This window comes from Danio rerio, chromosome 7 (assembly GCF_049306965.1).
Source record: "Danio rerio strain Tuebingen ecotype United States chromosome 7, GRCz12tu, whole genome shotgun sequence".
Taxonomy (NCBI): Eukaryota; Metazoa; Chordata; class Actinopteri; order Cypriniformes; family Danionidae; genus Danio; species Danio rerio.
The window spans coordinates 47,937,977-47,963,336 of record NC_133182.1 but is presented as its reverse complement, the minus strand read 5'-3'; the positions used below and the strand labels follow the sequence as shown (position 1 = coordinate 47,963,336).

At 38.2% G+C, this 25,360-nt stretch overlaps 1 protein-coding gene across 15 annotated transcripts in view; it reads right to left on the bottom strand.

Moving 5' to 3' along the window:
• Window positions 1-25,360, bottom strand: part of znf536 (zinc finger protein 536) — a 496,275-nt gene that overhangs the window by 355,489 nt on the left and 115,426 nt on the right. For 3 of the 15 annotated variants that reach the window (XM_073907219.1, XM_073907221.1, XM_073907224.1), the window contains one exon: window positions 19,308-20,118. The exons of 11 other annotated variants lie outside the window; for them this stretch is intronic. The gene's annotated coding sequence lies outside the window, so the exon portion shown is untranslated. Of the gene's footprint in view, window positions 1-11,252; window positions 11,527-19,307; window positions 20,119-25,360 lie in introns of those variants that run through there. One more of the 15 variants, XM_073907231.1, reaches the window with a different exon arrangement.

Here is a 25,360-nt window from a genome sequence, read left to right as displayed (position 1 = left end):
GCAGGGCTCCAGAATGCGACTAAATGGTGGCATTTTGCAAAAAAAAATTTTCCTGTCGGTGTGAGCAAGTTTTGTTAGAGGTCATGCTGGTGCTACTACTAATTTGTCAAACTGATAAGTGATTACATACTGTTACATATAAAGTGCACTGCTTAACCCAGCAAAAAGTGGAATAAAACAGTGCTCAGTGTGGTGGTGGCCGGATTGAAACACATAATTTACTAACTATTTGCGACAAAAAAAACATAATTTAATTTCTAACAATAATTTTACTTGATGTGACACTGTTATACACTGTTTCTTATAATAAAAAAAAAAAACTGTTGAAATAAACAAAGAAAAGTGCTCTGGTTTCCCCCACAGTCCAAAGACATGCAATACAGGTGAATTGGGTAAGCTAAATTGTCTGTAGTGAGTGTGAATGAGTGTGTATGGATGTTTCCCAGAAATGGGTTGTAGCTGGAAGGTTATTCGCTGCATAACACAGGTGCTAGATAAGCTGGCAGTTCATTCCACTGTGGTGACCTCAGATTAATAAAGGGACTAAGCCAAAAAGAAAATGAATGAATGAATGAATGAATGAATGAATGAATGAATGAATGAATGAATGAATGAATGAATGAATGAATGAACGAACCAACGAACCAACGAACGAATGAATGATAAATAAATAAAAGAAAAGAGAAGAAAAAGCAGACAATATCTCTAATAAGTAGGATAAATAAATATTAGAAAAGTGTAGATTTTTTAAATAAGGCAGATGCATTGATTAACCATTAGTAATGGTGTACATATATGTTGAAGCCAGTACAGAGCGATAGCTTGGTCATTCTGGGTATATAATACAGTTTTAGAGTCGTTTAGATTAAAGAATGAATAATTTAATGTGTCTCTTGCTCTCGCACCTGTGTGCGAGCTGTCCGATGAAGCAAAGTGAAAGCAGGCTTAAGTAAAAAGGTAATGCAAAAATGTATGCAACGGTCACAATCATCAGAGATCAAGACTGTGAAGATCGCTGGTAAACATGCAGATCGCTGAAGAACTTTAAATCTGCCAGCAAAATAACTAAATATTCAGTCATGCTCCACTCACACACCTGAACTAGATCCCCATGAAGCCACACCAAAATTCATCCCACCATTTCTACATTACAGCTTCTTATTCAAAACATTTAGTTGTTTTTATTTTAAATAGTGGGTTATAATTACACCTAAAAGTATTAAAAGGTAAGCGAATTATAACAGCACAAACTTTTATGTAATCGTAGTAGTGCTGTGCGTTATTTGGTTAACCCTTTAAGGTGACATGCTGACTGACTGACTGGAGTTTATGGCCGATTCACTTTACCCCAGGACACATTAATGCCGTTCTGTACAGTATGTCTGTTGGAGACATTCATAAATATTCCTAGCAAATCAAATAAATATTGGAGACATACTCATTACATAAACGCACTAAATCATACTTGAGCAGCATTTATTTGAGAGCGCACAACAAAATCGGCACTTGAGCAGTGAAAACTTGAGAAGTTGTGCAAGAAGTTTTGTGCAGAAACAGAGGAAATTGGCGTGCAAGCAAAGAGATTCTCATGCTCATATCACATAAACGCGATCTGGATTTGTAATACTGCACTCACAAAATTTGTCATTGAAATAATGCCATTGGTAGTTGGTAGATCTGTGTAAAAGGCCTGCCGCCACAGCCGTATAAAATCCTAGAGGAAACACTGTAGCCTATACTTGGGCGGTCCCAATATGTACGGCATGCACTGTAGCCTATATACCTGGGTGTGGGTAGCACTGTGTGTGGGAAGCACTGAATGTGATTTGTTTTGACTACATTTTCAACTTGGTTCAAAAGAAAAGAACACTGGACGAGTGATTGCGTTTCACTGGACCAGTAGATAACAGAACTGTAAAGTCCATTGAGAACTGAGAAGTTAATATTATTATAGAGCTCTGCGATACAAATCAGAAATTCACCTATAGTAGTCTACATTTGACGTGGATCAACACTTGCATTAACTAAACTAAAAGGAACTAAAACAAATATGTTTTCTTGTCTTATGACACCTTTAATGAATTTGTTGTTGCACTTAAAATTTTGATTACTATCATATTAAAGTCAAACAATACAGCGCTGTCAGAATGAATGATGTTATTATTCTACAATTAAGTGTATCAAAGAGTAACAGTAGTATAATTAATATATTTTTGCTAACAATTAATAATGTCTTTAGGTTACCGTTCTTCATAACATCTGTCATAGAAATCATAAAGTTAGACTTATTTTATTGTGGTTCTGAGCTTATTTTAATTGTGGATATTGTGATATGCTAACGTGTGTAAGCCTTATGATTTATTACAGATGGTATATTATTTTCCTGATTAAAATTATTTAATGGATAATTTTTTAATTTATCTGGATGTCAAATCATTCTCCTGCTACTTGTTTTGCTTTTCTAAGAGGCTAGACTTGTGCAGCATTACCAAATCAGATGTTGGTCCAAACATCTGAATAACTGAAATCAGACAACAGTGGTTATACTTTACATTATGATTTAACCCATTGATTCAAATAATGGTCAGTACTTTCTTAAGTGCCAGATTGCAACTACAAACACATTTTATTATTTGAATTATGTTTTAATCAATACTAGATTCTGGTTGGCCAATCAAGACATTCCAAGGTATGTTATTTTGAGATCACAACCTTTAAACTAATAAAATAGGCTCAACTCATCATCTTGACAATCAGTGAATACAATCAATCATATTCATAATAGGCTCTACTATATGTACGTTGGTGCGTGACTATTTTTAGTGAAATCTCATGTTGCTGGCTTACTTCCGCCGATACTGTGTACTGTGGTACAATAGGAACACATACAAACCTTGCAGCTGAGGAAAACAGTGGTAAGGTTTAAATTTTGAAGATGCTGTACATTGTGGCACACAGCAGTGCTATAGCAGTAGCTATAATCACTTTGTGTCTTTGAAACGATACTTTCAAACGTTTAGATATCATAATTATGTACTTGACGTAATTATATATAAGTGGGTTATAACAGCATACAGCAGTAACTAAACTATCCATAACATCAGATGTGTTGGTCAGTAGTGTTTCTAGTGTTGCACAGTACTGTATGATCAGCGGAAGCAAGCTGGATTTCACCGGAAAACACCACTGTGCATATAGCCTATTATATGCTTGTCTGTCTCCACCAGGCCCGTGCAGAGACCGTCCGAAGGGCATGTGCATGATGTATGACGCGGTGTTGTCGCGCGCGTTCTGATCAGCTGTGTTGTCGCGCGCGTACTCAAGAGCGGTGTTGTCGCGCGCGTTCTGATCAGCTGTGTTGTCGCGCGCGTACTCAAGAGCGGTGTTGTCGCGCGCGTTCTGATCAGCTGTGTTGTCGCGCGCGTACTCAAGAGCGGTGTTGTCGCGCGCGTACTCAAGACCGGTGTTGTCGCGCGCCTACTGAAGAGCGGGACCAAGGGTGTGCTGCGTCGCGGGGGCACTTTTGATCATTTTGGAAGGGCACTTTCTATCCAAGACTAAAAAGGGCATGTGCACTGCACAGGTTGAGCCCTATGTGTGCACGTGCCTGGTCTCCACCACTGTTTCTGACTGATTGGCGCCATCTTGTGACTGAATAATACATAAGTTAATGTATATTCCATTCAGGTTTTTCATTTCTGTCAAATTTTCTTTTATTTTAAGAATTAATAAACTATTACAATTCATTTTGGAGCAAGCAGAATAAAGTACATCCAGGCAGTTGTTTTCATAGAATACAGCCTCTTCAGTCTTATACAACAGTGATCTGCTTCACGTCAGTGCACCAATAAGCCTGCTGAGCTTTATTCTACAATAACAACCACCTGAATGTACGTTATCCCTTAAAGAAAAGTGAAAGTCATGACATGTGGCCAAGTATATTGAATTTGTGCTCTGCATTTAACCCATCCAAGTGCACACACAGCAGTGAACACACACCCTAAGCAGTGGGAAAATCAGTGCCTTGCCCTTAAGAGATTTATCTCCATACATCAGCCATGGTATTGAGGTTGGTGAGAGTACTGGTTATTCACTCCCACCACTTACAATCCCTGCCGGTGCCAGGACTTCAGCCTGCAAACTTTTAATCACAAGTCCACCTCTATAAAACATTTCACCATAGCTAAATCCCTATCGCGATTTGGGAGACACGTCACTTTTGAAACACTTTCCTAGTTAGAACTATAGAATTAATTTCAGAAAGTATAGTTTTCATTCATTCATTCAATAATTTTTTTTCGGCTTAGTCCCTTATTTATCAGGGGTCACCACAGTGGAATGAACCGCCAACTATTTGGGCACATGTTTTACACAGCGGACGACCTCCCAGCTGCAATCCAGTACCTAGTACAAACCAGTACACTACGGCCAATTTAGTTTACTCAATTCACTTATAGCGCATGTCTTTGGACTGTGGGGGAAACACCGGAGCACCCGGAGGAAACTCACACCAACATAGGGAGAACAGGCAAACTCCACACAGAAATGCCAACAGGCCCAGCTGGAACTCGAACCTGCAAGCTTCTTGCTGTGAGGCGACAGTGTTAACCACTGAGCCACTGTGCTGCCGAATTATAGAAAGAGATGAATGTTACAGTTGCTGTAGCTTATCAGCATTGCATATATATTCCCTTAAAAACATATGCAAATGATATTCTGAAACTATGCTGTGACTGGTTAACTATAATTCCAACTCAACATTACATATTGATGGTAATATTGCGGATACACACACTGCAATGCTGATGTTGATACAATATTGTGCAGTCCTTATTCGGATGCTTCAGAAAAAAAATTACTGAGCAGGTGATCTTACACAGAATCTGCTATTTGTTGTTTATGATAAGACAATAAGAGTGTAGTCAGCCATGTGTACTCAACAATGCTCTAGTATTTTTAGCAATGACTAATCTAAACACGTGATTGGCCATTGAATTTATTATTTAAATAATATAGTGTGATTGGTTATTATTCTATAAACGGTCCAGTACACATCCTGCTCAAGCTATGTTTGCGAACAAGACTTGGATTAGTTAACTAGCTAACAATGGCATTGTTGCTGTGTCTACAGTGTGTACAGTACAATGGCTGAGGAAATTCAGATATGTAACTCTGGTTTTGTGGCCCAGGGTCACATATGATAATGGATGTCTGGTTTCTGAGACACATTGTAAAACTGGAGTGCCCTGAACTGTTCTTGCGCTGTACTGTAAAGCTGTACCAGTAGATTCACAGAAATGAAGGATTAGAAAGAACAATTCTATGGCCAAACCATTCATTCATTTTCTTTTCGGCTTTTCGTCCCTTTATTAGTCCGGGGTCGCCACAGCAGAATGAACCGACAACTTATCCAGCACATGTTTTTACGCAGCGGATGCCCTTCCAGCCGGAACCCATCCCTGGGAAGTATCCACACACACACACTCACTCACTCACATTCATACACTATGGAAAATTTAGCCTACCCAATTCACCTGTACCGCATGTCTTTGGACTGTGGGGGAAACCGGAGCACCCAGAGGAAACCCACGCTAACGCAGGGAGAACATGCAAAATCCACACAGAAACACCAACCAACCCAGCTGAGGCTTGATACAGCAACCTTCTTGCTGTGAGGCAACAGCACTACCTAGTGTGTCCCTGCGTCGCCCTTATAGCCAGATCATTTAAGGTTATGTGAGAAATGAGTTCATTAAAACAGTGGTCCTCAACCACCAGAACGCGGACCAGTACTGCTTCTTGGATCAATTGGTACCGGGCCGCACAAGAAATCATTAATTATTTATGTTTTATTTATTATCTGATTCTGATCAATCTTTTATTTTGAAAAATGACCACTTACATCTTGGTCACTTGAGTGTCCAAATTTAACCCACAAGCAGTAAAATGAGTAAGAAACAGACATCTTTGGAAAGTTTCTTTGCTAAAGGTGAAAAGGCCCAGTGAAGGACCCACGAACCACCAAGGAATGGATCTGCAACTCGTTTGTCAACAAATCAGGTTAATCCGCCATGTCTGTGCAAAAAGATCAACAGCTGGAGATCCCAAATGCCGTTTGCATATCGTATCTTTTCTAGAGTTTGTGCAAGTTGTTATTTCCAATAGAGGTGCGTGGCTTGCGCACGCAAATGGCATGATGCGCTTGCGCTTTCCAGATGCACCCACTTGAATAAATGCCGGAAGCGCACCACGAGTAACGTGACAAGAACTGACCAATCAGCTTCAGTTTGTATGGAATATACACATTTCGGTAAACTAATTATCTCAGACAAACACAGAACACCCAAACACTGCAGTGCTTTGTAATGTTCTCCATAAATACAACTTGCAGAGTGACGGCAATATTTTGTCATCCTCTGAGAAAAAGGTTGATGATCGCCTTGCAACATATGAACCACCGGTAAAATTGTCAAGGGATGACCGGTCCATGGTGATAAAAGGTTGGGGACCACTGGATTAAAATATATGTTACGAGAAGTGTTTCTTGAGTTTGAACTGCACTGTAATTCTATTTGTGAATCCTCTACAAAAAAAATGATCTTTTATGATAGCATAATAGGGGAACAAACTGATTTCATAGTAGAAATACCATGTAATTTATTTCCTGTAAAATCACAGAACAAACTTGTCTGAACTAAAAAAAGTATAAAACAACGTTTTCTAGAAGGTCAACACAGCTTGAAATTACAAACTTTCCAGAACATTTTGCTCTCTGGCAGGTAGACACTTTTGAACTGACATCAATGCCTTGCAGCTTTTATTTTATATGAAAAGTCATCAATTATTTTCAGTCTATTTTAGACAGACGTCTACGAGTATAAAAGCATAAAACACAGCACAGCTAATCTATAGTAAAAAATCAAAGCTGTAATTGTAACCGAATGCAAAAGTGACATGTTTTTCTATCTTTTTTTTTTATGGATCCTGGCACTGTAAACACTCACATGTGACTTCTTGGTGCCTGGCTGTGCTTAAGAACATGTCTGGCCTGTTTGTCACATTGAAAAACTTAATGCTTCGCCTGGCTATGTCATGTTGTACTTCATTACTTAAAGAACCTTGTCTTGGTGTTCATGCTTAATGTTTTCTGCATCAGACGTGTAGGTCAACTGAAAGAAATCTTTCACTAAATGTCAAAGGACTTTTAATGAGTGTCTGCTAAAGTTTGACCTTACATCAGTAGTTCAACTTGAAATGTGAACAAGAAGCACACACAGTTCAATTAATTCTTTTTTTTCTCTCTCTCCAAATGTCTGTCTCCTAGTATGAAAAACTTCATAACAGAATCCAAATGGCCTCTTGTCCCCGGAAAATTCCGTTCATTCCAACCTGCGTCCACTGGCATGCATGCAAATACAGGCTCGATATTGGAAAAATATTTTTTCAACTGTGCAAAAACAAATAAAATATGATATCTAAACCTTCTGCAATAAGGATAAAGCTCTGAAAATGTTTATGAAAAATAATCACCAGGACAACACACGCATGTGGTGTTTACACTGACGCCAGTGTCGCAGCTATCCCACATCTCCGACAAACACGCCGGTGGGGGCGGGCGGCAAAACAGGAAATATCTTTTGCATATTATTTTAAGTAACTGTTCAAATTTCATTTCAGAATGGTAATCCACAAAACAAATATGTAGAGGCATATTTTAAAAAGGGAGGCTCTGCTTCAATTTCCTATTGTGGTGCAGAATGTGTGTTTACTCTTTGTGTCTGTTTGAATTGATTTGCACAGCTCGGCAGACAGCGGCTGAATGCTGCGACCAAGAATCCATCATCTCATGTGATCTGATAGTTCTGCAGTATTAGATTGATTTTCCTCTCTCCTCTCATCTTTCCCTGTCTCTCGCTCTCTTTGTCTGCTTTCCTACCATTGGCGACGTTAACAAACATGCCAAGTTACCTGTCTCCCCATCTGCTAAGACAGAAACACATTCCCTTCTGTCACGAACAACAGATTAAGGTGTGAGAATAAAGGCTAAATCGCTCAAGCTTGTGGGTTATTCCTTGACACTAAACTTCATTGAGTGCAAATTGAGCCAGCGTTTACATAACAATATGTTAAAAAAAAAAAATCATCTCATTTGTACATTTTTGGGATAAAAGTGACTGATCGTTATAAATTGTAAATGAAAAGTTTTTGCAAAACAATCTCTGTTTAGTCATTCTAAAATATTTAACAAGCATTAAGAGCCAAGTTCAGCATAAGCATATAGGTTCTTTAAAAAGTGTACTCTAGATCAATGTTTCTCAACCACGTTCCTGAAGGACCACCAACACTGCATGTTTTGGATGTCTCTTTTGTCTGTCACACCCATTACAGGTCTTTCAGTCTTTGCTAATAAGCATATGAGCTGAATCAGATGTGTTTGGTTAAGGAGACATGAAAAATATGCAAAGCTGGTGGTGATCTAGATCAGTGGTTCTCAAACTGTGGTACGTGTACCCCTAGTGGTACCCAGGCTTCCTTATAGAGGTACGCAGAGGAATGAAATATGTCATGTACATGCTATACACATTTCAAAATTTATCAAAAATTATGTATATAATATGCCATATATGACATATAGCTTATATTTCTGAGGTAATCTGCCACGTTTTATAACTGTGCAGAGTTGTAGCTGCTTTACTGGGCCTACTACGCTACTGTATTTCAATACTGCTCATTTTGGTGGTACTTGGAGAGACAATTTTTTTCTGAGGTGGTACTTGGTGAAAAAAAGTTTGAGAACCACTGATCTAGATGATATCAGAATATGAACAAAATATGCTAAACTTCACATCAAACATTTCCCTCCCATTAAAAAATGAAATGTCTCAGGGGAACCTCGGGGTCTCAGGGGACTGAAATGACTTGAGGATAAGTAATTAATAACATATTTTCATTTTTGGTTGAACTGCTCCTTAAGTTAGTTCATCCAAAAAACTAAATATGTTATTAATTACTCACCCCCATGTTGTTCCAATCCCCTGAGACCTTTGTCCATCTTCAAAACACAAATTGAGATTTTTTAGATGAAATCTGAGAGCTCCTTCATCCTCCACAGCAGCAAGGATCCCAACTTGTTTAGAAAAGTAGAGAAACATCCTCAAAACAGACCATATAATAATACATGAATATAATCAAGCTAACAGAATGCTTTTGTGTGCACATAAAATAAAAATATCAACTTTATACAACAGTTTCTTCACCTAAGTGTCAGTATATTGTGCACATTATGTGTGTGTGTTGTTCCGATTCAAGTTTCATGTGCTTTCCTGTACATGGAATGTATTTTAAGAAAATGTATACAGAATTTGCTGATTTTATTTAATTTGGCCGATATTTACATAAATCCAAAAGAGGTAAAATCTACTACTGACTACAATATTCATAATAATTAATTGACTGCTTTGATATGGTTAAAAACCATTTCTGCCACTGTCTTCCCATAGTGGTGTCTAGGTTAAGTTACTTTATTTATACAAAGAAGTAGATTTGTTTTGCAGTCAGGTGTCACAATCACCAGCCGTCAAGTCCATACAGATCACTGGAGAACCACAAGTCTGCCACCAAAGGAACTACAAATCCTGTCATGCACCACACACTCCACACACCTGTTCTGGTTGTTCTTTGACTTCACATACACAACTGGGAGCTGCTCAAATACTGATTACATGGACCATATATACAGCACACAAACACACAGGCTTTGCAGAGTGTTGTTGTCTTGTAGCACTACAAAGCGTTCCCTTGTCTCGTCTAGCCGTGTTTTAAACCCTTGCCTTGTTTTCCGGTAATGATTGCCTGCCGCCTAGGTTGACCATTCACCTATTCTGGATTATCTGAATGTATCTGTCTACCCCTATTTTGACTGTGGCCTCCCTGACTAATCTTATAAATAAACTGCACTAGGATCCTCAACCCAATTTGCCAACACCGTTAAGTAAAATCAGGAGTCCTCATTCATGACATAGTGCCACACAAAAATGTACATATAGTAACAACAAACAAACAGGCACCTTAAAAGTATAAAGTATAAAACATTAGACACACAAAACACAAGTCTTTAAGTATTGACCCTTATTCCCCACACCCAAAAATAATTCATATAAATAGTACAAACGATATATAAAATACAAAAACAATCGCACTGTCACCAGAACTCATCATTGCTTTGTGTGAAAAAGACACTCAACAATTCGTCATTCTGCTGGTCTCTAAAAGAACATGCCGCTGTCATTGGTCTTATATATGATACTATTATGTAATCATATATAATTATGATATAATATATAGGGTGGCGCGGTGGCTCAGTGGTTAGCACCGTCTCATCACAGCATGAAGGTCACCGGTTCGAGCCCCAGGTGGCCCAGTTGGAGTTTCTGTGTGGAATTTGCATGTTTTCCCCGTGTTCATGTGAGTTTCCTCCAGGTGCACCAGTTTCCCTCACAGTCCAAAGACATGTGCGTAAGTTTTTCCCAATGTTGGGTTGTAGCTGGAAGGGCATCGGCTGCATAAAAACATATGCTGGAATAGCTGACGGTTCATTCCGCTGTGGTGACCCTTGATAAATGAATAGACTAAGCCGAAATGCGAGAATATGAATGAATGAAGATATATATATATATATATATATATATATATATATATATATATATATATATATTATTTTAATTTATTTTTTTTAAATAATATATATGCATTTTTAAACCACTGAGCCATGTTAAGTGTTGTTCACATTCGTTTATCATTTGTAGACGTCAAATTCATGAAAAAGACTAAAAACAGCCAGAAGTTGGTGATGTCACAAATTATGTGTACAATCCAGTCCAGTAGTCCACCACTGTTGTTTTTGCTGTCAAGTACTCTCACATACCCATAAACTGAATATTTATATACACACATATACTGTAGCGAAGTTGTTACAAAATCACTGTCATTTTTGTAATTCACACCGAGAAGATGATATGATATGATAATTTTTAGGCACCAAAATAACCAAAATAATGAATTTGTTCAAAAAGATGACGTGTCAATGCTCTCTTAGTGGCAGATAACTTCCAAGACTTTGACTTGCAAAACTTAGATGATCTCAGGATGATCACTTCTACGATTTTTTTTTAAACACTTGATGTATTCATATCCCTATTGGATTTGGCCTTGAACTGCTAATAGAACAGAGACAAGAGAAGACTTAACTTTACCAAGCCATCGTAAGACTTTTGTCAACTCTTTAGAGCCAGCGTGTGATCTCCATCTCTCTTTCCCGCTCGAGTGAAGTTTAAAACCACCTGTCACAGATTCAAAGCAGCAACCGGGCAGGCAATCACCTTTCAGGCGAAACTATAGAGAGAGGAATTGGAAAAGAGGAGATTTTTAAAAGCTCAAAGATCCTCTCATCGCTCTTCTTTAACCGTCAGCGAAGGCAGCAGAGACTGTGTGCAGGTATAAGCCCCACTTCCGCGTACCTGAGACTTCTATTTTAAGCCCTCCCTTCCGTACGGCATGTCAGACGAGCCTGAAATCCCTGCTAATACTAGTTACCTCTGAAACATAGATCTTACTGTTTGGCTTTTAGCTTTGACAAGTTATTTCCTACTCCCTTTGAAATAAAAAAGTGGAGTGTTCTGACACCGACTTTACGTTTTTGAGCTCATTAAAGCTGGGATCTGCCTCAATGCTACCTGGATTTTTTTTACAGGCGCGATAAGCCAAATTAATATGAACTCGTCAGGGCCACTTAAAATGCTTCTTGTTATCCAAAGCCCTGAGCTCCCGCAACTTATCACACAGCCACTGATATCCTTTAAACTAGCAAGGTGCAGTCCTTTAATTAAAACTAGTAACATTCCCTTGGAAGAGGAGGAAAGGAAATGTAGAGGGGTGGACTCCATAATTTATCACAGGCTGAAGTTAAAAGGAAGCGATTTCGCAAACTAAAGAAACGGCTAATACCTCTTAAACTGACATGCAGCGAGCTTCCGTGTTCAAACGGGGCCGGCGAAGAAACAAAGTCCCTGAGGATGTACATCATACGCTAAGCTGTGAAATACTACATGTAGCATGTTCTCCGGCGCAACCCTTAAAACGGGCACCAAATGAAAATAGATGTGTGCTCTTCCTTTGTGCTACCGAGAGATTTATCTTTATAATATCCACCATATTTTACGGATAATAAAAAGCAAAGCGCCACGTTGCCACCGGAACACTTAGCTAACATCGAGAGGAGAGGCATCCATAGCAAACAATGTAAATCAATCTGCGTAATATTGCTTTAAACTTAATGCAATATACTCACTGCAAGTTTAACCGTCCTAATGTGCATTTACATACTGGAGACACAGGCGTATACAGCATATGAGTACAGATCCCTAGACGTACAGACATCCATAAACACACAGACACAGCCAGAGAGACACACACACACACACACACACACACTCGTATGCACTAGAAGTCTATTGAGTATTTTTTTCTTTGCCAAGGCGCTCTGAGGATAATACAATTCTTTTTCTCTCTCTCTTTCTCTCTCTCCCTCTCTCTCGCTCTCTCTCTCTACTTTCTTTACAATACATCATTCAGTTCTGCCTTATGCCTGCATGAAATTCATTTTCTAATGGAAATATTTGTTTTGTAAATCAAATATGTATTATGCACAGAATGCAAAGCACAAATTAAATTATGTTAATGAAATGAAAGAGATATGAAATGCATATTTCATGGACAAAACATAACCCCAGCGAACAGCCATTTCTTGATAAAAATCTTTAAACACAATCTCATTCAGAGAAAGACATATTGCTAAGGCAGATAGCACCTCATTAAAATGGTCTCCTTTAATATCAGTGCTTAGTATATATAGGATTGTAAATAACCACTGGGGACGAGGAACCAATAATGAAATACTGTCTTTAATAGCTTGCCATTGATGTCAGCATAAAAAGTGCGTGGAGGAATATTGGAAATTGGGCGCGCACACACATCGAGTCAAAAGCTGTAAATGATTGCATATTTAAATAGAGCTGACTAAGGCAAAGATGATATAGATATAAGTAATAGGCAGAATATTATGCTGACCTCACATAATTTAACTAAAGACGAAGAAGAGAAAAAAAAAACACTGTTTTAAATTTTATATTGGTTACACTTAATGAATAATAGATTGCTCCGCTGTTGTTGTGCACTGCCTGATCTTAATAATAATAATATTTTTTAAACGCCTAAAAGAAAAGGAAATGAACCCGCTCTGCCCAGCTGACTCACAAATGAACTAAACTGGCTTTTCAGCAGAAATAAACACAACGATACATACAAGAGATGCCCACTGCTTTGATTTGATGGCGGTGAAAGTGGAGAGGGTGGGGTGCTTGACCTGGCTTATTCTGCTTAATGCTAAATATCTTAATTGCCCCACAATACGCAATTACCAGCTGCTCCAAACAAAGCATGGATTTAAACCCAAATAATACCCAGCTGAGGTCTGCTGAGATTGTTTTTCCCCCTCTCTCAGGCTTTTGCACGTGATTGACAACACATACGTGAGTGCAATAAAGCGTTTGCGGGTAAACTGCAGGTGCGCTTGCTTTTAAATTCGGTTATTTGCATTCAAGCTGAAGTATGCCCTTAGGTCTTAAATACATGGGGCGACTCTCTTCTTTAGACTCCGAATGGTTCCCATCTCCACCCATGGCCTTTCCCCTGATCCGATACTAAGTCAAGTTAATTATTAGATTGTTGTCTATGACTGTGCAGAGATTATACCATCAGGATGGACATATCATAATCTTTTTCAATTTCTGCTCAAATATGAGCAGCTTTTTTCCTCAAGCTGCCAGAGCCATCCTAAAGGTTTTATCCACGACAAATAATCTGATTAACAGATTTTAATTGTGTTTTCAATAATTGTTATTCTGCATTTATTTAGCTGAGAGCGACTGAGCGTGAGAGGGAACACGTGAGAGAGAGATAAATGGTGGGTTGGAGAGAATAAAATAAAAAAAAACAGGGGTGATGGTGGCTGAAGTCAGTCTGACAAAGGATGGAGACCTGTCAAAGAGGGTCGCCACACACAATCTCATCACATCAGCCTCACATTACACACTTAATTTACAGCTAACCTAGCTTTCTTCATCCACCTCTGTATGTTTCTCCAGCCCTCCACACAAGACTGAAACAGGCAGGTCCACTGGATGAAGCAAATGAAAGGGGCTTGGTGGCTCAGTGGTTAGCACGGTCATCTCACAACAAAAGTAAAACATAGTATGCTAGAATAACTGGCAGTTCATTCCCCTGTGGTAACCCCTGATAAATAAGGGACTAAGAGACCGAAGAAAAATGAATGAATAAATTAATAAATTAAGCCAAAACTATTACCTCCTGTGATTTTTTTGTTTTGTTTTTCAATTATTTAAATATTTCCCAAATAATGTTTCACAGTATTTCCTATTTCCTCTGGAGAAAATCTTATTTGTTTTATTTCGGATAGAATAAAAGCAGTTTTATTTATTTATTTTTTTACATTTTGCAGTATTATTAGCCCAATATATATATTTTTTTGATTTCCTGCAGAACAAACCACTGTTATAGGTAATAATTCAAAATTATGACTTCAACTATATATATATATATATATATATATATATATATATATATATATATATATATATATATATATATATATATATATATATATATATATATATATTACTGGCCACAGATGTACCTTCCTTGTTCTGGGTTGGAACCCATTTTGCCTTCAGAAATGCTTTAATCCTTCATGGCATAGATTCATCAAGGTACTGGAAATATTCCAGAAATTGGGTATGGTAGTCATAAAGGGGTGGACATGACCAGCAACAATACTCAGGTAGGCTGTAGCGTTGACACAATGCTCAGTTGGTTCTAATGGTCCCAAACTGTGCCAAGAAAATATCCCGACACCATAACACCACCACCAGCCTGAACCGTTGATAAAAGGCAGGATGTATCCACACTTTCATGTTGTTGAAGCCAAATTCTGACCCTACCATCTGAATGTCGCAGCAGAAATCGGGACTCATTCAAATTGTAGCCTCAGCCTCATGCATTTAATCTCTAGAGATGGTTGTGCGTGAAAATCCCAGTAGATCAGCAGTTTCTGAAATACTCAGACAACCCCATCAGGCAGCAACAACCATGCCATGTTCAAAGTCACTTAAATCACCTTTCTTTTCCATTCTGATGCTCGGTTTTAACTGCAGCAGATCCTTTTGACCACCTAATGTAAATGCATTGAGTTGCTGCTATGTGAATGGCTGATTAGAAATTTGCGTTACGGAACAATTGGACAGGTGTACCTAATAAAGTGGCCTGTGTGTGTGTGTGTGTGTGTGCGTGTGCGTGTGTGTGTGTGTGTGTGTGTGTGTGTGTGTGTTGATATATTGATTATTTTCATTACATATGGTGTGGGTGGGGTGTAGAGGTGTGATGGTGGAGTTATGATTGTCATGCCAACAGTTCAGTTCAACAATGCTTTTTATATACATATTTATTTGTTACTTCACAACACAAAAATACTATTTTGTTCTTCAAAACAAGCTTTCAGATATATGAGCAATACCATTCATTCTACCAGCTCAAAGAAAACACTATTTTTGAATGCTTGCTATTTAAGCATTGTTGAGCAACTTCTTAAATCCCTATGATTGGCCATTGTGTTTACTTGATCAACAGAAAGGGCTGTGATAGGCTCTAATGGTCACCGATGTTCATCAATCAGTGACACGAACATTGAAAAACTGCCACGGCAATTACAGACAATCCATGATAAAGGACAAAACTTACTATACAAAAACGCTGCTGTCTTGATCCACTAGTATTGCTATAAAAGCCAAACGAAGCCGTAATAACTGGTTCTCATCCATTCCTGCATCATGTCTGCATCATGGTGCATTAAAGAAACTATTTATTTTGACACCCCTAGTGGGAGCTTGAAGAAAAGCCATAGATTAAAACAACTCCTAAAACATAGTTTTTTTTTAACCATACAATGGAAAATCATATGTCACCTTTCTTTTCTGACCATAACCTGGTCTCAGCCTCAGGTCTAACACCACGCACAACCCACAGACCTGTGGCTATATGTCTGATGCACATGGCACAATTTTCTGGAAATACTTTAGCAGATCCTTATACGTACTCTGATTGGTTTAAATTTTCAAGCCAAGTTGAGTGTGCAGTTTTCTTAACCAGTCCTCCTGAAAACAAGTCTGGCTGGATAAAAAAAGCTGCAATGTGCATCTTCGTTTGTGTTTACATACAGCATACAGGTCTTACAGATTTCCTGTTTGTTTTGCTTACAGATCATTAAAAATATTAATGTGTCATTGTTGTAAAATTTTAAAGACGTTTGCGAATAATGATGCATAGAACCATGCCAACTGGTACTTAAACTGTGGACATTTCCACAATCTTAAATATGACGCAGCACAAACAAAAGATGATTAGTTGGTTAACCTGTCAGTCAAACAGTATCATGGGCAGACCATTCAAAGTGATCTAAGTTCCCAGACCCTCAGCCATCAGTCTACAGTCTACATAACAATCTACTGAAACTTAAGCAAGAGCTGGCTGACAATTTGGTTGAAAGTTGGGATTTATTTATTTATTTTATGTATTATGTATTTATTTATTTATTTATGGTTCTCAAATCGGATAAGCTGATAGTCTTACGATATTCTGCAATAACAGCACTCGTACAGCCTCTTCACCTTTGTGTATTCCTCTGCCCACATAGAGTGACAGCAGATCAATAAACTCACTACAGTTTGCTAAATATTGCAGCTGTTGGACAACATAATGTACTTTTAAGGCTTTGTTAGACGAGAATATAGTTTATGTTGAATGTAGATTGCAACTATGCAGTTTATTTACGAGCATATTTTAAAAATGTATAATTATGGAAATTAAGCATGCAGGTAGCCACAGCCTGTCATAACTTACTGAGCAGAACAAAGACGGTTGACGTTATGCCACAAGATGGCGACAGAGAGTACATAATAAGCCTTTAGGGGAAAACTCAACTACAAATTTCAATTTATAGTCGATCACATCATTATAAAACTGGTAAATGACATTCTAAGTCGATCTCTCTTTTGTATGTCATGGTGCTGTATTTATACCATAGTACTCTGATAGTAATTCCTTTGCTTTGGAAAATTTTCTGGAGTTAATTATTGTGATCTCCTGATTGCAACACAGAAATACTGGAAAACCTCTGTAGACTGATGGCATTTTATGCCATTAGGGCTTATAATTTTAAAATGCTGGGCAAAATCACCCGTTTTGTCATTATTTTAGACAATACGCTAGAGAATCATTCTAATACTAGCTTTAAATTGATGTTGGTGAATGAGCAACGGTTTCTGCTGTTCTGACGTCAGCTGCAGTTATGAATGAATGCCGGAAGAAAGTAGTTCCTTGTACAAAAAGATTTTTGAGACTCTCCATGTTTGATTAAATTTAGATTTTATATAGATGATTATGCCATTGACAAATTGTATAAATGCAATATCACACTCGTAGCAGTGCGATATGGCTGGATATCATCACTGGTGGGACACCAAGGCACTTAGCCTGCAGCCTCGATCCAACGAACACCTCCCACCAGTGTTGATATACTACTACAAGTGTGACATTACCTTGCTTGTGCACACCACCCAGCCTACAGAAAAATCACTCGTGTTTTATAGCTCTTTCCGTTTCTCACACTGAAAATTATCTATACACTTAAAACTGCCACATAGCTTCATGAATAGTTAAGACAATATCAAAATGGGCCCATCAAAATAAAATGTAATCAAAAGTAGCCAATTCAGTATATGCTAATATTTTATTCATGAGAATCTAATTTCACAATTCTATTCCAACCAGATATATAATACCAGACTGATAAGGCAATGTATGTGAAAACCAACCTGCAGTCAAAATACATTTGTTTTGCTTTGTTTTTCTTGATTTTGGCACTATGTATCAATATGACCCTAAAGGAATTTATATTTGCAAGAATTGCACAGGCTGTTCCATTTAATATATAAACAAAAATGCAATTGTTTTACCAGACATTTAGCTTACCGTTTAACCGAGCAGTTTAACTGTTCTTCTTGTGCATGATTACATAGTTAATTTGCCAGTTCTCACTACCAATTTTTGGAGCCACCAGTTGAGAACCGCATATGTAGTGTTTTACAGCAGCTGACAGAAAATAGAAAAAGCCTTTGCAGACAACAATTTCAGCCAAAAGATGAAGCCTACTGTTCTCTAATGTATTTCTCTGTAATTTTCTAAGATACATATTACACACAACCATATCAGTGGAAGGCAGATTTAACTTGCTCACACTAAGAGAGATATAGCACTTTAGAGTTCTTCACAGTTACACAAAAAGTGTTACCCCAGTTTCCCCTAGTTTGACAATTTATAGACAAGAGCCTCTTTGATCTGAATTAACCATCTTTGACAATCTGTGTGGATGTTATTTATGTTTTGTCTTTTAAAACGTAGCCTAGAGACCTCTAAAGAGTGATGTAACATCCTGTGAGAACCATCAGAAATGTGCTGGCAGTTCTGTGCATTAGGGAAGCATGTGGGCCATATGAAATTATGAATTACAGACACATGCACGCTGGTATCATATGATAAAAGCCCATTCTCTCCAAATGACCATATCTCACCCATGTTACGTCCTCCCACCTCGCAAGCCCACCAGCTGCATGCTGCTACAGCTGACATCTTTTACAACAACCATCATGCTCCATATGTCCCATCCCCTTTCTCTCTCGCTCTGGAGCATCTCTGGAGTTCCCACAAAAAGCTGCGGTTTGTGATGACGGGACACATTGTGTGAAGTGCAGGAGCGCAGAACAGCACAACATACCAATAATCCTCCTTTACAGTCTAAATATGGCACTTGAAGAGCAAGATGCAAAAGTTGAAATGGGATCACGGATAGGCAATTAACACCGCTCTTCAAATCTCCTTTAGGCTGTGGAACAGGGGAGAGGAAGAGTATAGGAGAGCAATGCTGAATATGGTGGCAGAAAAAGGTGACCTTGTTAGGTAATTAACATCTCTCTCCAAGTTTAATTAGAAAGGCTACATCAATTCAAAATAAGAAGAAAAGGAGCGCGGCAATCAAAAAAAGAAGAAGAGGAAGAAGACAGAAACACCGGCGTCTGTATATAAAATGCTCATCTGATTGTATAAAAGCATTAAAAATGCACCTGTTCGTGGATAAATTGCTTCACTTGCTGAAAATCCTCAGGGGCCAAGTGCTTTTCAAAATAGCATCAAGTGTTAAGATGCTATTTACATGAGTTGATACATAGAATGCAAAGCTGGGGGAAAAAAGAGAAAGACGGCAAATTATTTTTGCATGTCTCAGTCCTCTTGTTAAGATTCAAAACAATGCTTCAAAACTTTCCTGATTTGGGGCTCTGGGTCTCTGTTGGCCCGTTCTTTCCCTGCCAAAGCCTGCCTTAACCCCCTTTAGTGTTGAGCAAACAATCTCCTCCCGCTCACAATAACTTTGAAGGGAGATGTTTTTGTTTAAGTCCCAGAGCCGTTATTGGCATCGGGTCCAAAAATAAAAGCGCGTTCTCGTTGTAGGCTGACTGACGTGTGGCTGACAGTCCGCGTAGATGAGCCGTATATTCATCAGATGTTTAATTGAGACGGGGTGCTCAGGTCGCCAAGTTAATGTAGCAGGGACGATGCGGGATTTATAATGATGATTGATGTTGTGACGACACCGGCCTGACTAGGAGAGATCTGCACTGCTGGCTCTGACATCGTGGATGGACCGGAAAGACGTTTTTAACAAGGGCTGAATGCTATCTACTTCCTCCTGCCATTCAGCTCCACTCGTCCGACATGACAGGTCTGACCTCATGAGTGTCCCTGTCCAATCGGACAGATATACAGCGGGTCCACAATGCAAACTGTTCTGGAGGATATCTAAAGCTTGACACAGAGATCTGTGTGTATGGGGACATCTTTGGGTGAATGATGGAATATAGAAAGACTTGCACTGCACTGGTAAAAAAAAAAAAAAAAAACATAAGTTAGAGGTTTTCCATATTTTGTGATTCATGTTTTCATTTTTTCCCTTTTATGTATTCAAATTGCTTTATAGGACTCTGATCTTTATTCTACTTTTAACCATAAAACATAAAAAATGTGACTTTTATTAAAATCTTTAATAGCTTAGAATGATATAATGTCTGAGTTGGTGATGTAAATTACGGTACAAAAACCTTGTATCAAACTGGCACATTTTCTGTTATTTTACAGACTTATTTCTCTATATATTATTTATTATACATTATGTTATTTCAAATTACTAAAATGTCAATAAAAAACACTGTTAAATTGAAATTTCAACATCAAAATCAACATATAGCAGAGATTAAAGTCCCTTAAAGCAATTCACAATTGTAAATATACGGAAAACAATTGTGAATCACAAAATACGGAAACTGTTAATTAACAGATTTTCTTTTTTACATTGTGGTACAAGTGTGCCACTTGTAAAAAATAACCTATGTAAAGCATATCCTAGCATATAACTAGAGAGAAAGTGAAAGATTTCACTAATCTCTGTCTCAGAGCATTGTCACACCTGTAGATAACTTGCAAGGGTTGCTATTTCTTCTGGTCAATCCAGGTGTGAAAACACAAAAAAGAAGTATCTGTTCTCAAAGACAGCATCCACAAGACAGTCATAATTCAAATCAATTCTATAATTTTAGGCCATGTCCATGCTGATCCATTTTCAATTAAGACACTCCAGTTTGGCCATCCTGTATCACACTGGGGGGTCACAGTGGTACAGTGGGTAGCATGATCGCCTTACAGCAAGAATGTCGCTGGTTCGAGTCCCAGCTGGGTCAGTTGGCATTTCTGTGTGGAGTTTGCATGTTCTCCCCGTGTTCACATGGGTTTCCTCAGGGTGCTCCAGTTTCCCCCAAAAGTCCAAAGAAATGTGGAATAGGTGAATTAAAAAAGCTAAATTGCCCATAGTATATGTGTGTGAATGATAGTGTATGGATGTTTCCCAGTGATGGGTTGCAGCTGGAAGGGCTGCGTAAAACATATGCTGGATAAGTTGGTGGTTCATTCCGCTGTGACAACTACAGATTAATAAAGGGACTAAGCCAAAAAGAAAATAAATGAATGAATGTATCCCACTGATACCAGTGATGGGAAGTTCAGATCATTTTACCGGCTCGGCACTTTGAGTTCATTTAGATGAATGAATCTTTTTTCGAGTTTTTTCGTTCATTTTGCCAAAATATTACTAAAATGTTACGAGTTGCTTCCAAACTTATCTGCAACTACACCAAACGTTGATGACAATACAAACAAGTCATAACTAGAATGTTATAGTATAAGAAAGAGAAAATAATCATTTATCGTTTACCTGTTTTTTTGTTTTCTTTTTTTTATGATTATGTCAGCTCAGCTCTTTTGACAGGTCTTTAAATTTGAGTGGTTTGTTCACGTCACAAACAGTACCATTTAAGCTTAACTAAATCACACAGTTTGAGCCGAAAGGAGCAATGATTAGTACACCTTTTGAGTCTTCTAGTCTTTGAGTGGTTGACAGCATGTTAAGAGAGATGACAAAAGAGAGGTGATCAAACCCGAGGACTCAAAAAAATGAGCAGATTAATTCTGGCTTTTTTTCTGGCTCTGAATGCATAAGATTGGCTTCTGTCTTTCACGTGATGAACGAACTACTCAAACTTGAGAAATGAATGGATCAAATCTTTTTCCAGTTCTGACTGCATATATAATGTAATGTTATGTGTATTTATATAGCACATTTATTGTGTATGGCCATACACCCAAAGAGCTTCACAATCGTGAGGGGGGTCTCTCCACACCACCACCATTGAGCAGCATCCACTTGGATGATGCAATAGCAGGCACAGGACAACTGTGCCAGAGCGCTCACCACACACCAGCTATAGGGGTAGTGGAGAGAAAGTGATAGAGCCAATTCGGTGGATGGGGATGATTGGGAGGCCATGAAGAGTAAGGGCCGATGTAGGGAATTTGGCCAGTATGTTTGTTATTTGTTTGTTTGTTTATATAACGCTATTTACAATGTAGATTTTGTCAAACAGCTTAACATAGTTCAAGTAAAGTCCAGATTTCAGAATTGAAGTTCAGTTTAGTTTTGTTCAGTGTGGTTCAAATTTCACGGTTGAAAGTCCAAACACTAAAAAGCAAATCCATTGAAGCACAGCTCAACAAGTCCTGATCCAAGCAAGCCAGTGGCAACAGTGGCAAGGAAAAAAAAAACTTCACTAATTGAAAGGAAAAAAAAAACTAAAGAGAATCCAGGCTCAGTTGGGGATTATTCTTCTGGTCACGCTGGCCTACAGGATCAATGCGGAGACTCATACGCCAAGGTTACACCCTTACTCTTTACGAGAAGTGCAATGGGATTTTTAATGACCACAGAGAGTCAGAACCATAGTTTAATGTCTTATCCGAAAGACGGCACTTACTGACAGTACAGTGTCCCCTTAACTGTACTGGGGCATAAAGACTCACACAGACAGCAGGTTAAGCACTCCCTGCTGGCCTTACTAACACCACTTCCAAAAGCAACCTAGTTTTATTATGTGGTCTCCCATCCACGTAGTAACCAGACTCAGCTCTGTTTAGCTTCAAAAAGTAACTGGTCTTGGGTCGCACATGATTAGCTTTTGTCTTTCACTTGATGAACGAATGACTCAAACCCGATAGAAGACTTGAAAAAGGAACTAATCTTCTACTCCACCTGCACAAATGAGCGTGTGCACAAATAAATGAATCACTCGCTGAGAGGACTCATCATTCTCGAGTCATACAAAAGATATGAGAACATGTTTTCAGTTGCAGTTTGGACTGTGAAAACACGGGTTTTTGGAAACAATGATGCATTTTTAGAAATGCGACCATTCAGCTGAAATGGTGGATGACATTGTACATTGTCCATTTGGACAGCATGTGACACTGTACATGCTCCAGATTGCTTTTCTTTAAATAAGAGACTGCTTACTTGAAGCAATTGTATTGGCAAGTCTACTGATATATATTCTCACTCACTTTTGCATCTTCATACTCCTGATACTTGCAGCAACAACACCTCTCCGTCGATCCATAAAAAAATAAAAACATTCATTTATTCATTCATTTAATTTTACCTTTGAACAGTGGAGTAGATTTTTCATCTAAGGTAACAGTGTGAAATGAATTTATTTTTTAATTACAAAAATGGCAGTAAGTCGTAATGTAACGATTCACCGTGAGTCAGTTGAAAATCAGTTCAAATATCTGACGATTCAAACCAGTACAAATGTTGAATGAATCACGATACATGCTTTCAACAGAGGAGGCGTTGTTAACAAGCGCAAACTCAACTTGCCTGCGCATCAGCGGCAAGCAAAAGGTGGGGCGGCAGACTAGAAATGACAGTTGTGAGGTGCGGCATACAAACACAATCTGTGTGCAAATACTGCGAAAAGGCATTTACGTACACTAACAGAACAACGAACATGATGCAGCAAAGTGAACTACTGTCACAGCATCTATATGAAAAAAAACTCTTAGGAAGGCAAACCCTGCTGACTGGAAGATAGGCAGCTCTTTTTGCTCTGACGAGTGCTAACGTTACGGAGATCACACGGGGCATCAGTGTTTTTATAGCGAAAGTGAGAAGATGTTTTTTAGACTGAAAGATAAAGTTGTGCTGTTACAGATACAGGTTTTAGATTATTTCTTTTTTATCCTCTCTTTTTTATTTAGTTTATTACGCATATTTTAATAATTTGCTTATTATATCATATATTATAATCAGTATTTTATGCCAATGGCCAGTCCCCTGGAGCAGAGGGCCAACTCACCACCTCTGAACACATTGCTCTCTGATTTAGGAAAGGCTTTCCTTTCCACAACAGCCATCTCAGTCTCCAGGGAAAGAGCTGTTTTCAGCAGGGGACATAGTATATATGCAAAGGTCTCATCTTATGCCAGAAAACATAAATATTCTAATATTTCTTTTTTTTTTTTTTTTATTAAAATCCTAGCACGGCTTTAGTTTGTTTGTATTAAATATTCTTCTTCATTTTGTATTCGGAATTAGTTTTAAATTTGTAATTTAGCTGCACAGTCTTGTTTAGTTTTTATTATTTACTTTTTTTATTTAGATTTTGTTTTAAAATCACAATTTAGTTATTGCAGAAAAGATTTTATTTAGTAAGAAAAAAAGCGCAGCATTTGAGAAAAAAAATGAAAGGGTGCTTGTTCACCTTCATTTATGTCAAATAATTTTGTTTAAAAAATTGTAACTAAATAGTGAATCGTGATATTAATATCGTGAGCCATATCGAATCATGAGTCAGGTGAATCATTACATCCCTAATGATGAGTGAATATGCAAGTTTTTTTTTAGGTGGTCAACTATAGCTTTAGTGCAACACACTGAATGCGCTATAAAAACATCATTTTACTAGTACCAAAACTACCACTCCGGAACACTGAAAAAGCCAAGGTGAAAGCATTCAGGTTTTACCAAAAATATATGGGGCTTCAGGGCTTGAAGTCCACCTCTAACAGTCCCTTATGATGGCATATAGCCAGAATTGTATAGCTACAGATATTTCATGCAAATGAATGTAGACATTTACATGAGAGCTGTGGCCTATAAGTTTGCACAGATATTTGAGCCTCATCCCTCCGTCTCCTCCGAGGTACCATATAAAATGAGAAAAATAATAAATGCAGACTTTCATGATCACAAGAGTGTGTTTTTAAAGTAGAGACGCAAATAAACAAATCTAAAATGAAGTGACTACGAACAGCACAATCACAGAGAAAAACGGATCGGTCGTGTCAGCACTTGTCCCTCATAAAGTGAGCCGTGCAGCAGGTACATGGATGTGGAGGGGCTTGTAATTGCCTACAAGTGATGCACTAATAACGTGACAGTAACCTTAGGACCTCTCTAGAGGGTCTTTTCTCTTGTTTTCCAAAAAAGAAGGAAAAAATAACACCAAAAGAGGGAGAAATCCATGGAGAAAAGACAGACAGTCAATGAAAAGACGAGAGAAGAACAAAACCACTCCACCTTGCAGGAGTTCAGGGTCCGATTGGCGGCACTTCATCCAGCAGCAATTATATCGACTAATTAGAATTGGACAATTTCTTGTTTGAAGTATAAAGAAATGACAAAGGAGAGCATGTGAAAAGCTATAATTCAGAGCGAAACAGCATTAAAAATCCA